The following is an 18141-nucleotide window of genomic DNA, read 5'->3' as shown; positions in this document are numbered from 1 at the left end:
CACATATATAATGCCTGTGTATTCTTTTATGGACCTCAAGTCGCATAAAAGTGGAACCACAGTGTCCAGGGACTACTTTGAAGTCACACAGTTATGAATGGTACTCATTGGAAATCATGGGGTACGACTTCGCAGTCCCAAGTCGCATGACAAGTCGCACTAGTGGTAACGTAGCCTTAAACTGAAACATACAGTGGATCTGAGCCCTGATTCCGAAGGACCAGCTTCCTATTGTCATTATCCGAACAAAAAAGTACAAAAAAGGAAGACACATGAGATGCCACATTACATATACCGTACGTAAGATCGCCATGTATTCAGACAGCCATGCAAGTCCTGTCCTGCCTCTGGCTGCCTGGCTTAAGCTCAGATTTTATTTAGGAGGAGAGTCAAAAAGAATGCACATACTGAAACAAATCCAGATGTGCTTATTTGGCAGTCAGTAGCAAGACGCTCACACACAAAGAACACCAGAGACCCCTAGAACAAGAAGACCCTGGTGCAGAGTAACAATGGAGGATCTGCCCCTTCCCCTCTCTGACAACTCGCTCTTATGACAAGCCCAGTCTGGCCGGTTACCAGATCTTCTGTGGGGGATCCAGCGGTTGTGGCTGGCTGTTCCAGCTGTGTCCACAGTATAGAGATTCATGTTTTCTGCCACATCACGGACAAGCCTGGACCTCACGTATCAGAAATCCTGGAGGATCTAGCCACACTCCCATGGGCACCTAGCAATTCTGAGCTTCCAAACTTTGAGAGGGTAAGTGATCTGCCATTCATTTTATATCCAATGTGTAGATTTCTGCTTCCGAACTGTCAGCTCATAAAGCTATATGTGCAATTGTTATAGACCAGACCTGACTCCAATCATTATTCAGAGCAAAACACCTGGTGCTTCAAGTGATGGTAAGTCCAACATGGTGCGGGAAAGGTGTGTGCTGTGTTCATTTCCGACATAACTTTCAAATGCACTGTCCTTGCGATCTACATGCGAGTGCCAATTAAGTGTTAATGGCACCCCAAACACACATCGTACATTCAGTGCCTATGCAGGCATCAAATCCCATGGTACTACAGTGCCATTTGGTGTGACGTGTTTTTTAATAGTGGTGCATGCACTACTTGTTCCGGGTTTTGGTAAGATTTGCAATCATATCGCACCACACATGAATGTGTATTGTGAACTGGCCCTTAATCCTTGCCTGTGATCTAAGTTTAAGCTGGAGCCAGTGGTGGCCCATAATGCAGGGTGGCCGCCTCCCTTATCTATGCGTCCAGCCCCCTAATCTACATGCGGGGCGCCGGACACATGGATTCCAATGGGGCTTTTTTTTTTTTAGAAGCACGTGATTAGAGCCAGATGTTCTAATTAGCTTAAAAAAAGGGTGTGCTTGGGGCACAGAGCACTGCACTGCCATGTGGCCTGGTAAGGTTCAGGGGGGGTGCTCTCTCGACCCCCCCCCCCCCTCTTTTCCTACAGCCTGCCAGGTTGCGTGCTTGGATAAGGGTCTGGTATGGATTTTGGAGGGGGGGCCCTATGCAATATTTTAAATTTTGGCGCAGGGTTCCCCTTAAATCTATACCAGACCTGAAGGGTCTGATATGGATTGGGGGGGGGGGGGGGCAACTATATAATTTTTTTATTTTTTTGGTTTATTTTGCCATTTTTTTCATTGAGTTTTATCTATATTGCCGAGAGCCGACAATTCATAGCCACAAGCAGTTTTAAATTATTTTTTTTCCTTTAGAAATGTAATTTTGCTGTGGTACTGTTCTAAACACTGGAAAACTGCGCCACTTTACAGGCATACTAAGGACACCTCCCAGGCACAATATTTAAAGGAATATTTAATTTTTATTGTTACACTTTAAGCATTATTAGAATCGCTTCTCCCAAAAAAAACTTTTTTTTCATTGATATGTGTTCCTGGGGCAGGGCCCAGGTCCCCAAACACTTTTTCTATAATAAATTGCCTATAAGCCTTTAGAATTAATCTTTTTGATTTTTCATGTTAATGTCCTATAGACTTTAACTGTGTTCTGCAGCTTTCTAATTTGCCGCGAACACTGCATAATGTTCGCTGTTCGGTGAACAAACGATGTTCAAGTCAAACATAAAGTAGACTCGAACATCGGGCTCATCCCTATTAATGAGAAAGTAAACCCTGATGTGTTTTACTTTCTCTTTTTTCCTCCTGCAAAGTAAAAGCATACTTAGTTTGCCTGCAAACGAAGCCCGCGCTGTCCCCGCATCCATCTTCGCCCCTCTTCCTTCCGGGGCTGTAGGCTCCGGTTCTGTGACTGGCCCAAGCCGCATGATGTCACTCCCATGCATGAGCAGTCAGTCACGGCACTTGCGAGTGAAGAAAGGGTATGGAGGGCCGTTTCTTCACAGCACATTCGTCGATTACATCATTGGCAAACTACAAGGGAAATATCTCCTAAATGGTGCACGTTTAAGAGATATTTCCACTACCTATAAGTAAACCTTATTAGTCAGATCAGATTATATTGTCGGAAAATCCAATAGTGTGTGGACTCTATCAGACTTTTTCCGTCGGAAATTCAGACGGAAAAAATTTGAGAGCAGGATCTCAAATTTTCCGACAAAAAAAATCAGAACGGACTTTTTCCGATAGTTTGTAGAGAATTCCGATTGGACAAAGTGCCACGCATGCTCAGATCAAATTACGAGACCAAAGATATTGGCTACTAGCCTCAACGTAGTCCCGTCGTAACGAATGAACGTCATCATGTTCCGAACGATCAGATTTTCCGACAACTTTGTCCGACTGTGTGTATGCAACACCAGTTTCGGACAAAATCCGTCGGAAAAAATCCAACGGATTTTGTGGTTGGAATGTCCAACCGTGTGTACAGGGCATTACACTTACAGCTGGAGTATATAGATCACAAAGGTTTGCTCTTCATTGGATTCAAGGTATCCTATGATTGGAGGAGGAAGAACATCACAATCTCCCCTCCTCTGATCACAGAGATCATGTTGAAAAGAATGCATGATATTATCAGAATTGTCGAGCTGCCAAGCAAGCGACCCACTATGATCTGTGTACTCCAGCCAGAACTGTAAGTTTTAGTGTAGGATGTTGAGAGCTGACTGTACTGTACAGAGGGAATGGAAGTATGATTATTACATGACACAGCACTGTAGTGGGTACAGGGTACATCTAGGAGAATAAGGCGCATCCTTATCTGTAGTGGGTACAGGGTACATCTAGGAGAATAAGGAGTGTCTTTATCTGTAGTGGGTACAGGGTACATCTAGGAGAATAAAGAGCTTTGAACCGCGATCAAAATCTCCGTGTTCGGGAAAGTCCGTTCATTTCAAATGTCCGGCGGACTAGCACACACACGGCCGGATGCGAGTCTGGCGGACCATTTTTGAGTCAAAACTACTTTCTAAGTCCACCGAACTTTTGAGAAAAAAAAGTCAGCCGGAGCCCACACACGAGCGGAAGTCCGTTGGATAGTTTGATCGTGTGTATGTGGCATTAGGCAGACCATACATGGTGCAATTTTTTTTTCCTGCAACCATAGACAGATTTGACAGGGGAATCCCTCCTGCCATTATATTCTCCTGGTGGGGGGGGGGCAGGGGAAGACTTTCCAGCCGGGAGAAGACAGTGATTATTGCTAGCGGCTATAGCAGTTGCTAGTGAAAACCACGTGTAAATCAAGCAGGCTGGTTGTACCCAAGTTGATTGATTGATCAATTTGGTACAGTCAGCCTGCTCATGCATGGTTCAAATCTGGGACGGTTCCTGCTGAGCCAGGCAAGATTTGAATCATCTATGGCCAGCGTTACTTTCCTAGATGCACCCTGCACCCATTACAAAAAAGGGCTCTCCTTACACTCTTAAGCCTCGTACACACGATCGGATTTTCCGATAGTGATGACAGGCTGTTGGCAGAAAATACGAACGTGTGTATGCTCCATCGGACAATTGTTGTCAGATTTTCTGCGGACAAATGTTGGATAGCAGGTTTTAAAATTTTCCACAGACAAATGACTTTCCGAGCGTGTGTACACAAGTCCATTGGACAAAAGTCCAAAGTACAAACAAGCATGTGCGGAAGCAAGGACGAGCCAAAAGCAGACGGTCTCGTAAACTAACGTTCATAATGGAGAAAAACAACATTTGTGACGTGGGAAAGTATGAAATCTTGAAATACCGCGAAAAATTCTCTTCTTCTAATGGAATAATAATGAAGCTGCTTTGCTGGTGATACTGATGGAGATATTGCAATTTTTCAAAGTTTTTTTTCTTTCTAGTGATAGCAAGAATAATATTATTATGCATTTTTTTTTTATGAATTTTTTTTGTGCAATTTACCACAACACCATTATCCCGTATTTTTTAAGATCAAAGATACAACTATGTTGGTGTCCTTTGTTAATTTTACATTGTATTTTTCTAAATGTAACTACCTACTCCCAAACTGTCATTTGAAGCAAAACACATAGCCAAGTATTATTCTACACAATTATTTTTATTGTGCATTAAAAAAAGAAAACAAATAAAATTAGACATGCTAACTGCCAATAGAACTTAACCAAAAAGTGCATTCTATGCATCCAAAAATATAGAAAATATACCAAATCAAATCATTATTTAACCAAAATAATGTCAAAGCGATAACTCCAAGGCCGATAATAAATAACACGTTATCTCCTCCGATTCCGCAACATGTCTGGTTGACGAACGGCCGTTCAGAAACAAACTGAAAAGTGCGAAATGAAAAGCGCTAAATGAAAAGCGTGAATCAACACTCACCAAACTTCTACTAACATGAAATTAGCAGAAAAAGGCCAAAGGGTGGCGCTAAAGAGCTGAAAAACCATGTAGTACGTCACTATGTTTGTAATTGTTGGCCAACAATTGTGTGCTGTGTGTATGCAAGACAAGTTTGGGCCAGCGCCCTTCGGACAAAAGTCCACGGTTTTGTTGGCCAACAATCTGATCGTGTGTATTAGGTTTTAGATTTACTCTGTACCTATTTCGATCCAATGCTTATTAAACAATCGCATCACAGCAAAGAACAGCTGTGATGTAATCATTACAGATAAGGCCTCGTATTACTCTCTACTTTTGTTTTTAATTAGACTGACTCCATACATTTGTGAGCATGCTCCAATTTCATCAAACATCCAGGGCGTCAAAGAAAAAAGTCTCAATAGCGTAAAAATGGCTCAGACAGAACACACAGCATGTACAAAATACCTTATTAAAACTTCAGAAAGTTTTTTTTTATTACAAAAACACTATTTAGAAAGAACACAAAACCAAAACGGATGCATGCTAGGAACTATTAGGAATTTATAAAAATAGAGAATCAGGCTAAAAACCGCACCGATGAAAAAAAAAAAAGGAAAAAAAAGAAAGCAATATCAAAAGACAGTGTCTAGTATTCATAGCCCACCTTTCTGACATGTCTCATCCTGTCATCCATGTCCAGGATGTTCAGCGCTGACTGTACTGAAAGGGGTATTAAGAGTATTGCATAACAAAGCAGCAGCCACGTATTGCACACATTTTATTAGTTTCATTTATTTATTTTTTAATTATTTTTTTATTATATTTTTATTTATTTTTCCAGTGCAAATAGGCAATACATGTTTTGGCTGGAGTTCAGCTTTAAGCTTAGTGTAAAGTGAAAGATAAAATCCAAATTTATATATAATAATATATTTTATATTATTAAAAAGCACAAAAAAATAATGATGTGAATTTAAAGGGTTAGTTCACCTTTTCAGAAAAAATGAAAAGATGAACTAACACCGTACACTGTGTCTGTCCATCCCCCACCCACACTGTACTTACCTCTGCGAGTGATGAGTTGTCAGTGCCCATGCAGCCAGTACAGCGGTACAAGGATTTCAAATCCACAGTATTCTCCCTCTTCTCTATGCAGCACTTCCAGGACAGAGCTGAGCAATTCTCTGTGTCTGCATTGACCAATCAGAATCAATCTGAACTGTCCCCAAAGTGCTGTATAAAAAAGAGCGTGAAGACCAGAGATTTCAAATCCCCAGGCCACTGCACCTTCTACAGTATAAAGTCACTGATAGTTCATCACCAACAGAGGTAAGTACAGGGGGGACCTGGGAGTGGGGAGGGTGTAAAGTGTTGGTTCACTTTTTCATTTTTTTCCCAAAATGTGAACTTACACTTTAAATAAAAATGTTGATTTTTACTTTAAATGCATCTGATAAAAATATTGTTATTCTATTTCTAATATTTAGCATATTTAACCACTTTCCACCCACGCTATAGCCGAAAGATGGCTACAGTGTGGGCTTCCAGTGCTGGGAGGGTCTCAATAGGCGTCCTCTCGTGAATGCGCTTCTCGCGTGCCCCCTGAAGCACGTGGGCGGCAAGCTCTGTGATTGCCGGGTCCTTCGAACATGGCTGATCACAGAATAGGGTAAAGGGCCAATCACAGAGGCCCTTTACCACATTATCAGCTGTCAACCAATGACAGTTGATCACGGAAGAAAACAGAAGCTGGTTATCGGCTTTTTTTTCTTCTCCCGATCAGCGTGAGAATAGAAGAAAGATGTAAACCAGCTTCAGTTACAGGGACATGCAGGGCCGTCTTTAATATTGATTGGACCATGGGCAAAAATTTTCTTAGGGCCCCCCTCCCCCCATGCAATTTCGCTCTCCACCTTCTCTGAGACATACAATAAATAGCAGCTAGACTTAAAATCAGTTTACTGTATCAGATCAGCCAGCGATTGCGATTGTTTGCCAGAGGTTACAGCATATCATTACTGCTTACTGACTGGTTGCTAGAGGTTACAGCACTCCTTAAGGCTCACTGATTCGTTGCTAGAGGTTACAGCACATTTCTGTTTGTTGATTGGCTGCTATAGATTGCTGTACAGTAATACTGCTCACTGGTTGCTATAGGTTACAGCACATCTTCTCACTGCAGGGGGGCATGATATACCTATGAATGCTGCCTTTATTTACATATCAATGCAGTTGGCCTCAGCTATTTACATATGCATGTCATCGCTATTTACATATGAATGCCAGTATTTACATGTAAACACAGGGTCTGCCGGTGAGTCATCTGTACACAACAATAGGGCAGAGCTGGGCAGCATTAGTAGCAGCACAGGACTAAAACTTCAAGGGACAAGGGAATGTAAACTGGGATAGTTGGCAAGTATGAGGCAGCTGCTTTGGGCCCCACAACAATGACAGGGCCCAGGGCAGCTGCCCCTTTTGCCCTGCCTTAAAGACGGCCCTAGGGACATGGGTCCCAATCTGTGCCTGCTGGTGCTGCTAATAAGTGCCAACCAGTGCCACCTATCAGTGCCCATAATTGCTCACAAGTGGCACCTATCAGTGCCAATCAGTGTTGCCAATCAGTGCCCATCAGTGCTGTCAATCAGTGCCCATCAGTGCTCCCAATCAGTGTCACCTATCAGTGCTGCCTATTAATGCTAACTACCAGGGCCACTCATTGCCACCTATCAGTGCCCATCGTTACCACCTCTCAGTGCCCATTAATGCCACCTCTCAGTGACCATCAGTGCCACCTATCAGTGCAGCCTCATCACTGCCCATTAGAGCTGCCTTAGTGCCATCAGTGCAGCTTCATCAGTGCCCATCAGTCCCACCTATCAGTGCCCATTAGTGCAGCCTCATCAGCGAACATCAGTGAAGGAGAAAAATTACCTGTTTGCTAAATTTTCTAACTATTAAAAAAAATGTATTTAGTTGTTTTCAAAAATGTTTATATATATTTTTTTGTTTCTTTAGCAAAAAATTAAAAAAACAATTGTCATTAAATACCACCAAAAGAAAGCTCCATTTGTGTGAAAAAAAATGATAAAAATTTTGCTTGGGTACAGTTTTATATGACCGCGCAATTTTCATTCAAAGTGCGTCAGCGCTGAAAGCTGAAAATTGGCCTGGGCAGGAAGGGGGTAAAAGTGCCTGGTAAGCGAGTGGTTCAAATCATTTCTCCCTTTCTCCCCTCTCAACTTCTAAGGTTAGGAGTTATGTGATGATAAAGGGCCAATACCGTGAAAACCTAAAATACAATTATTTAAAAATACAGCCTGTATGATTATCCTTAAAGTTAAAAAAGAGGCAACAAAAAAGTATTTATTCTGTCCAAAAAAAAAACGAAAATGCTGCTTCATCGTGGTTGGGTTTGGTATGCTTCTATGTCCAACATCCAAATACACTCTAATCCTGCATCAGTCCGGCACACAGGAAAGGTGTACCGTTGCAGGATGTTTAATTAAGTATTTAGGACATCATGCAGGCTGTGAAATAAAATAACCATGTATTCATTTTTCGGTGAAGGTCCTCTTGAATGTTCTGAAAAGCTGAAACAATTTTGTTTGGCTTCTATTGGGGCTAAGTCATAAAAGCTGGACGGATGAAAAAAGAGCTTTTGCCAACAGAAATAATTACCTTTCACTTCATGGAAATATTACACAAGATGTCTGCCATGGGCAACAAATCCACTAATTCTTATTTTCTTTTTTTGACTTGCTATGAATTATCCATAGCCTTAAGCCTCGTACACGATTGGATTCTTGGCCAATAAAGCACCAGGCTTTTGTCTGAAATAATTTGAAAACCAGGTTGTCTCCTCTAGGAAAAGGACTTTAAAGTGGGCAGGGGGCCAAGGAGGTGTACAAAATATAGTAAAACATATCATTTTTAATTATGATAATTAGAATAATAGCACATACAGTGTTGACATAAATATTACAATACAGATGTCATATATTTACATAAGTTAAAAAACCACAGACAAAAATTAATTGCCATAGCTTGTTCCTGTCTTACTATTTTTCTCCTAAAACCCAACTGTATTACAGTAAATTACAGTGGACAAAGGAAAAATCTCAACGCGTTTCGAGATCTTAAGTAAATAAATTCTCTTCATCAGGGGTATATATAATTCACATAAGACAGTAATTAGAAACTGGTAATCTGAGATTGAAACAAAATCAAATTGAAATTAGTGTATCAACATTTCAATCAAACAACAATCAGTAAATGCTATTATCCATAGATAAAAAAAAGGGGGGAAGGAAAAGGAAAACACTAGCCAATATGGTATCCAGGTTATGTATGCCGGACATGAGGAATATGAGTGATATAAACACAGATGAGGGAGGGGGGACCGAAAAGAAAAAACCCCTCTCTCTGGTCTTCAGACAACAACGTAAGCCAGTGGGATCAACAAGCGCAACTTCATACCGCACACAGAACAGAGACTCCACAAGGGACGTCAGTAAATGTAACCCAAAGGGATGTGAGGTCACTGAAAAAAATAAATACAATTTTTTTAGTTATAGAGATAATAAATATATATTTTATTGATGTTATTATATAATTCATATGCAGGGAGGGCGACATACATCCAATACCCTGCAATGGTGGATAGTATAGTTATATTTAAGACTCTCATCCAGGGTAAGACCAGCAAATGCTGAACCCCCTGCATGAGAGACATGTGCAAAACTAGGCAATTTAATAGACATATAGAAAAATATAACAGTTATAAAGAGAAGTAATAACATAAGAAAGCTACCTGTTCTGCTACCACCAAGGAGAGAAAGAGAGCCAGAATTCTATAACGGAGACTCAGCAACAAAAACTCTGCACACATCACCTACTTGGACAAAAGCCAAATTGCCAAAGCCCTACAGGGGAAAACATAAAGAGACAAAAACGTTGTCTAACTTTTAATATCCTATGTGAGGCGAGCAAGATAGCTGACCATCAACATATAAAGGACAGAGTGTAATAGAGCAGTTGTAAAAAGGCCATCAAACCATGCCTGTAAGTGTATCTACCTGACTGGGTGACATATGTGAAGGCTAGATCCAAGGGTTCACGTCCTGAGCCCTTGAGGCCATGCCTACACTAAATAGGGCTGATAATTGATGTGGGAGGTGGCAGAACATGATCACATGACATGTTACTATCAAATGAGGAGAGGAGAGCCTGTGGGTGGTCCCCACGGCGGCGGCGTGGGAACAGCCAGCCCGCCGTTGTTATGGTAGCCTAAGTGGCGTCACACAGTCAATGACGGGCAGCATCACATGATCGCAAGCCGAAAGCAGTGGTTGTTCCCTTAGGGTGGCGGCGCGAGAACGGCCCGCCCTCCGTCCTCATGAGGACCGGTGTTCTGCCGTATAGTGTCCGGCCATGAAATAGTGTCCGCCCCATACTGCGCATGCGCAGTACGAAGCAGACGAAGCTTCGGAAAATTTCCGAAGCTGAACGGCGCCTGCGCCGTGAGTGGAGGTGGTAGCCCCACCATCCAAGCGGACATAGGGTTGTGAGTATTAAAGGGCCCCTCGCGGGCGAGCTTCGCTCGCCATGCTTCGCTTGCCACGCTTCGCTCGCCACGCTTTGGGCTCGGCCTCGCTGCGCTCGGCTCTTTTTTATTCCTACTCTATGTCGACTTGGATAGTGGGGATAGAACCTGGACTCACGGCGCAGGCGCCGTTCATCCTCGGCAATTTTCGGAATCTGTTGTGCTGTGTACTGCGCATGCGCAGTACACAGCGGACACTATCCGATGGAGGACGTTATTAGACAAGACACCGGCATAAACAAGCCAGAAGTCACAGGGACGGCGGGTCAGCACCGCAACTGGCAGAAGTGAGGCAACTGAGCCGTCCCGCGCAGCCACCCATCGGCACACAAACCCTGGCCACGTGACCGGGGAAACCAGGTCACATGACAAGATGTAAATAGAGGCCGCCGAATTGTGCATAAACATGCCACAACGGCGGCCTCCTGTGCGCCGAGTAGAGAAACCATTGCGGTACCCCACCGCGAAGCATCAATCAGCCAGAGAGAGGGAGGTACAAAAAAAATAAAAACATTTTTTTATTGTTAATAGGGGGATTGTGGTGTAAAAAGGAAAACCAAACAGTACAGCATATAAAAGATACATTTATAATAGAAAACCAACAAGGAAAAGCCACAAGAACATACACAAAAACACAAAAACAAAAGTAAAAACCAAAACCGAAAATACAAGCTCTAATGATTAGAGGGCTCCCATTCACAACCGCCCGATGAAAAACCCTCCAGAAATGGCCTAAACGATATAGTGCCATTAAGGCCAGGAGAGGAGGTGGCATTTAATCTGAAATCCAGTGCTGTTCACGCTGGAGCAAAGTCCGATTGTAATCACCCCCCCCCCCCCGTGCTCCAAAGTGGACACGGTCGAGGATGACAAAGGAGACTTTGGGACATACTCCAGCGTGAACAGCGGTGACATGCCTACCCAAAGGAAGAGTGGGGGTACAGGATTGTAGGGATATCAGATGTCGGTATGCTCTCTTCCAAAACTCTTGAATTGTTTTCCCCACATAAAAACAATTGCAACTGCACAGGAGAAGATACACTACACCTGGCGTTTTGCAGTTTGCATAGTGTTGGGGTCTATATTGCTCACCATTGGGGAGCACCAAATTAGTGGTGGTATTCATAAAGCGGCAGTAACCACATCCACCACATGTGAAGGTCCCAAAGTGTTTACATGGGTCTCTTTGGTTACCCTCCTTGAATGCGCTAGATACTAGTTGGTCCCGTAGGGACCTGGCCTTCCTAAAAGTAAAGTGGAGTGTTGGAAACAAATGGGCCAATGGTGGGGTCCATAGTTAGGACATGCCAAAACTTACGTACGATAGTTTGAATTTTGTTAGACTGATTCGAATAACTTGTAATGATAGAGATCGGATTGACTTTCCTATTTTTAGAGGAGGGATTATAGAGTAGATAGAGTAGATCATTTCTTGTTCTACCACATGCCCTCTTAAAAGCCTTTTTGAGACATGTTTTGGAGTATCCGCAGTGGAGGAGTGTCACTCTAAGGAGATCTGCCTCCTTTTTGAAGTCAAGATCAAGATCAAGAACAATTCCTTCATGTTCTGAGGTATTGGCCATAAGGGATAGAGTTGATAAGTGCCCGGGGGTGAAAACTGGTGGCGTGTAAAATGGAGTTCCCCGCCGTGGGTGTTTCCTATAAAGGCTCGTACTCAGGTACCCTCTTTCATCCTTGTGAATGGTCACATCCAGGAAAGTAATGTTTGACTTATCGTGAGTCATCGTAAAATTAAGGATGAACTTGTTGTGATTAAGCCCAATCAGAAATGACTGCAACAGTTCAACAGGGCCATTCCAAACCAACAGTATATCATCAATATAACGTGCCCACATGGATACATATACCATAAGTGAGCTGAAGTTTTCATCATTATTGACTTGTTCCCACTCCCCCAGGTACAGATTGGTGTACGACGGGGCACACGAAGTCCCCATAGCCACGCCCTGTACCAGGAGGAAGTGGAAACCATTAAAGACGAAGTGATTGTGTTGGAGAATGAAATCAAGGGCACCCAAAATAAAGTTCTTGATAGATGGATCTAGCCCAACATCTCTAGATAGAATATTTCTAATGCAGGCCATCCCTAACTCATGGGAAATGGAACTATACAAAGCTTCCACATCCACTGCCACAAGCGTGGCAGTGGGTGGAATACAGATACCATCAATGCTTTGTAAAAGTTTCATCGTATCTTGGATGTAGCTAGGTAACTCATATCTACATATCAGCGGAGATGTTCATCAACCCATTCACTTAGTTTGGCAGTAATCGAACCATTTCCTGAGATTATCGGGCGGCCAGAGGGGTTATGTATACTCTTATGCAATTTTGGTAGACAGTAAAAAGTTGGAATCCGTTTTTTTTTGTTCTTATAAATTCCCACTAATTTTTACTAATTGTGTTGGTGGACCTTGCGTGGTCCACAAGACTATAGAACTCCTGATAGAATCTTTGGGCCCCTTATTAAAGGGGGTTGCCGGATTCTGATAAGCCCCCTGCCCGCAGACCCTGACAACCAATGGCCAGGGTTGTCGGGAAGAGGCCCTTGTCCTCATCAACATGGCGACAAGGTGCTTTGGGGTGGGGGGGCCGCAGGGCCTCCCCTTCCCAAAAGCACCCCTCATGTTGAGGGCACGTGGCCTGTTACGGTTCAGGAGGGGGGCGCTCGCCCGTCCCCACCCCCTTTCCTGACCGGCCAGGCTGCGTGCTCGGATAAGGGTCTGCTAAGGACTGTGGGGGGGACCCCCAGGCCGTTTTTTTCTGCCTAGGGGTTTCCCTTTAACTCCATACCAGGCGACGGGCTCGTGAGGTGTCAATCTCGCCAATGGAGGCGGCGACATTCACTTCCTTTGCTAGTTCCTTCTATAGAATATAAAAGTCACAGTTACTTTGCTGAGTAACTAATTACTTTTCCACTGTAGTAACCGAGTTACTAACGCAATTACTTTTTGGGAGCAGTAATTTGTAACTTAACTAATTACTTTTTTAAAGTAAGATGACCAACACTGCCTATTTTTTACCTTACATCCTAAGTATTGGTGTAATGTGTTCCTACAGTTGAACCTAGCCTTTAATATAATGGGGGCGTTTACACTGGCCACTGGCACCCCAACCACCCACCTGGTGCCACCCCTGGATAATGCTAACGCACATGGCACATCCTGTGCACAAGCCTATGGTCAGCAGACGTGTCACCGCTGACCCATAGGGATGAATGGAGGCTCTGATTAGGTCCACCTGAAATACTGGCTGGTGGACCTGATCGGAAAGCCGTGTAAAAGGGACCTTAAAATTTGGAATGAGTGAATCTATGTGGGTTTGATTTCTGGCAGGTTTGATAACCTTAACTTAGCAGTGGATCCTATTGAAGTTTATGGGGGTCATATCTTGATATTAAATTATTCCCATCTTCAAGGCTAATAGGCAAGATTTTGTAAAAAAAAAAAAAAAAAAAAAAAAGGCATAGGAATCTAGGCACTGCCCGGGGAAGCATGTGCCAATGCAAAAAATAAAATAAAATAGTGGAGACAGACTTGTTTATGCAGCTTTGCAGACGACATAGAAAATGCAAAAATCTTTGAGGCTTGAGGAATGTCTTAAAGCTCTATGTTGTATTTTGTATGATATTTTTTTATAGGTATTTATATTTTTATTCTGTATGTTGGGTATTGATGCAGTGGTTGGGCCAAGCATGTCTGTAATTCCTCTGCTTTGACAACATAATCTTTCTCCTCCCGGGCACTCAGGAGCCAGTTATGTTTGAGTTTTTTATTTATTTCATTATAGTCAGGGCCCTGGAGGTAAAGCTTTAGACCAGTCCGCCCTTCCCCAATTTAGGCCCCATTCACACCTGAGCGATTATCTGCTTGAAGCTTGAAAAAGTAAATTATTCTTTATGGAGACTGTTCACATCTCCACTCCAAGTCACCTGAAGCTCAAACAAGTTCTGGACCTTTTTTTGTCACACAAATCAGTCAGATTTAGGCGTTTTCGGCGCATTTGTATTTCAATAGAAATTAATGGAAACTGACCATTTGCACGGTTTTGCGTGTTTCCGTGCGAATTTTTATGCGATTTTTCTGCTCAAATTAAAAAAATAAAATAGTAAGAATATATGAATAAATAAATGTAAAATAAATACACAAATAACTAAAAATCATCATAAATAAGTAAACTAAATTAATAATATGTAATAATACATGAATATATAATAATTAACCACTAACCTTGAAAATATTAAATATATTATTATTATTATTATTATTATTATTAATAATTATAAAATAACACCCAAATTCAAACAAAAAATACATTATTAATAATAATAACAATAATAATTTTTGTGTTAGGGTTAGGGTGTTAAGTTATTTATTCTTATTTTTTTTGATGGAAAATGTGCGATCGGATTATGTTGTCGGAAAAGCTGACCATGTGTGGGCTCCATCGGACTTTTGAGAGCAGGATCTAAAATTTTCCTACAACAAAATCCGATCACATAAATTCCGATCGTGTGTAGACAATTCTGACGGACAAAGTGCCATGCATACTCAGAATAAACTAAGAGACGTAAGCTATTGGCTACTGGCCCGTTTATAGCCCCACGTACGTTTATGACGTCACCTTGTTCAGAACGATCGGATTTTCCGACAACTTTGTGCGATTGTGTGTATGCAACACAAGTTTCGGCCAAAATCCGTCTGAAAAAATCAGATGGATTTTGTGGTACGAATGTCCGACCGCGTGTATGGGGCATTAAAGTTAAGGGTTAATTATTTATTTATTGTTACTTAGTATTAATTTATTGAATTTATTTATTTTTTATTTATTTGTGTATTTATTTTACAATCATGTATTCATTTATTATTAGTAGTATAATAATAATAAAAGAAAAAGAAATATAAAATAAAATAATATTAAATAACCCTAATCCCAACTCCTAATCCTAACCCTAACCTAAACTGAACTCAAACACCTTACCCCAACGAAAAAAACATTATGATAGATGAATAATAATAAAAGAAGAAATAAAATCTAATGGAAAAGCTAAAAAAAGCTGAAATACCTAGCAACAAATGATGCAACACATAATAGTTTTCTCTATTGGTTAATAAAAAATGGCAAAGCCTAAAAATGCTGCATACAAACGCACAAAAACGTGCCAAAAATGTGCCAAAAAACACCAGAAAAGTGCTCAGACGCTACGCTCGGTGTGAATGCTCCTTGTTTGTGCACTTTATGTTATGCGGTGACAATGCTCCACCACTGTCTCCCTACAATCTCCCAATTGTAAATCACCCCGTCACAGCTTCCCCTGAAGGAAACTACAAGATTCTTTGCTAATTTACATTGACCAAGCACCTTTCACTGTTGTCACTATTTAACCGCTTAATTTTTTGCAATAAGGCAGTACGTTACTTTAACTGACAATTGTACTGGCGTGCAACAGTGTAACAAAAATTTATGTTTGTTTTTCTCCCACAAATAGAGCTTTCTTTTGGTGGTATTTGATCACCTCTGCAGTTTTTATTTTATGCGCTATAAACAAAAAAAGATTGTCAATTTAAAAAAATATATATATATATTTTTTATCTTCTGCTATAAAACATGGGAAAAGAAAATGGAAAAAAAACAAATTTCTTCATCAATATAGGCCAATAAGTATTTGGCTACATATTTTTGGTAAAAAATCCCAATAAGCGTATATTGATTGGTTTGCGCAAAAGTTATAGCGTCTACAAGCTATGGGATAGATTTATGGAATTTTTATTTCGTTTATTTTTTATTTTTTACTAGTAATGGTGGCAATCAACGATTTATAGCGGGACTGTGACATTGCAGCAGACAAATTGGACACTAAGTGATACTTTTTGCGGACCAGTGGCACTAATATTGTGATCAGTGTTAAAAAAAAATATACACAGTCACTGTACTAATGACACTGGCTGGGAAGAGGTTAAAATCAGGGGCGATCAAAGGGTTAACTGTGTGCCTAACCTGTGCATGTGTACACTGTGCTTGTACTATGGGAAGGCAGAGATCTGTGTTTCTGCTTGGCAGGAACACAAGTTCACAACCTTCCCTTCTCGCATAAGAGCGGTCTGCCTTGTTTACATAGGCAGACCGCTGTTCTGCCTGTGTCCCAAATGGTCGGCGGGTTCGTCGATTGGCTCTCAATGTGTTGAAATAATAGTGGGAGTGGGTCGCCAGCGTGCACGCCCAAGAGCTGGACGTTCTGGAGCACGTACATGTATGTGATCCTGCCCAGGAAAGCCGCTGCTGTATATATACAGTATACAGTTGGCAATCAGTTAAAAAACACCTGTGAATAAACTATTTCACTCAGCAATAATTGCATAGCTCCCAACTGTCCCTGATTTCCAGGGACTGTCCCTGATTTGGAGCAATGTCCCTCTGTCCCTCTTTCCTCCTCATTTGTCCCTCATTTTGGTCTGATCTATATAGTTGTATATAAAATGCCCTTGTTTAGCACTGTTTGTGTTTCCCAGTGCTAAACCTTTCATCCAAATTCTAAATTGCTGAATTTGTCAATTTTAAAAGCCAATATAACGGAATAGTAGTGGTAAAAAAAAAGTCCTTAGTTATTAAATAACCTTTTTTTTGGTTAATTCTCCTTTAAGGGGATGTGCCAGGGGAGCGTGTCCTATGCCTACATACGTTTGCAAGTAGGTGTCCCTCATTCCCATCTCAAACTGTGAGGTTTGATAATTGGTAAATATGCCCTATGAAAAAACAAATGCTGCCTGTTATGACCGCAGTGCCTGTAGACATAAATAGACTTTTAAGAGGTTTCAGAACATCAGCAGCATTGAGATGTAACAATGGATGAAAAAAGGTCTAAACTCCTCTTCCACCTCCCCAATTATCTAAGATAGAGAACATTTTGCTACTTACATGACATTCAGTAAAGGTTTACATCTACTGTACTTCAACAGACCTTATTTGCAGTGCTTCCCTTATTATACCCAAAAAAAACAAAATGTAATGAATGGGTGGGCGCATATTTGAGTGCTTTTACATTGGCAGGACCAACAGCAAAAGTATAACTGTCACACAAATCAATCAGGTCTGTTCATAGTTTTGTTATGCAGTGTAATGTATTATAAAAAAAAACACTGCCTGTATAAATTTTGCACTGTTAATATGTGCTCTGGAGTCCATAGATATTAAAGCTGAACTGCGGTTAGCTTTTCCTCCCCTTAGAATAAGAGACCACATCGTTCTTATGGAGTATAATGGCCATAACAGCCTTTTATTAAACAATCTGAATAAAACCTCCAAAATAACCTTAAATATATAACATATATAAAACATCAGAGAAACAACATGTTTCAACCCCAATCTGTTGGTCAATGATGGAGCTACCTCCTTTTTCCACCATATATCACCAGTACACTGCAGGACCTTTTTCCAAACATAATAGGCCTCCAGCTGTACCGCTCGGAGACAACCCCCTTCCCGCAGTACAACCATACCAGTATTCCATCAACCATTAGGTGGAATACACCGGGGGGGGCCATACTACCGATGAGCCCCCTACCCCTTTTACCACATCTGTTACTGCTACCGTCACCGACCAACAGAAAAAACACAGCCAACCCCGCCAGCTACCATGAGGTTCATCTTCACTTGATCCTGAAACAGAAACACACACATTAACACCATCAACAACAAACCTGTAAGGGAGGGCGGGTGGTAAAAACTGCCTCCTCGTTC

At 41.5% G+C, this 18141-nt stretch overlaps 1 protein-coding gene across 2 annotated transcripts in view; it reads left to right on the top strand.

The window, feature by feature from the left end:
* Positions 1-403: 403 nt before the first annotated feature.
* B3GNT9 (UDP-GlcNAc:betaGal beta-1,3-N-acetylglucosaminyltransferase 9) overlaps positions 404-18141 on the top strand; it is a 41565-nt gene continuing 23827 nt past the window's right edge. The window contains exons 1-2 of one of the 2 annotated variants that reach the window (XM_077455172.1): positions 404-760; positions 851-906. The gene's annotated coding sequence lies outside the window, so the exon portion shown is untranslated. The remainder of the gene's footprint in view (positions 761-850; positions 907-18141) is intronic. The other variant, XM_077455164.1, reaches the window with a different exon arrangement.

Source organism: Lithobates pipiens, unplaced genomic scaffold (assembly GCF_037356315.1).
Source record: "Lithobates pipiens isolate NorthernLeopardFrog02 unplaced genomic scaffold, aLitPip1_a1.2 Scaffold_10, whole genome shotgun sequence".
In the NCBI taxonomy this organism is placed as follows: Eukaryota; Metazoa; Chordata; class Amphibia; order Anura; family Ranidae; genus Lithobates; species Lithobates pipiens.
Note: the sequence above shows the minus strand (reverse complement) of the source record. Positions and strands in the feature narration are given on the sequence as shown.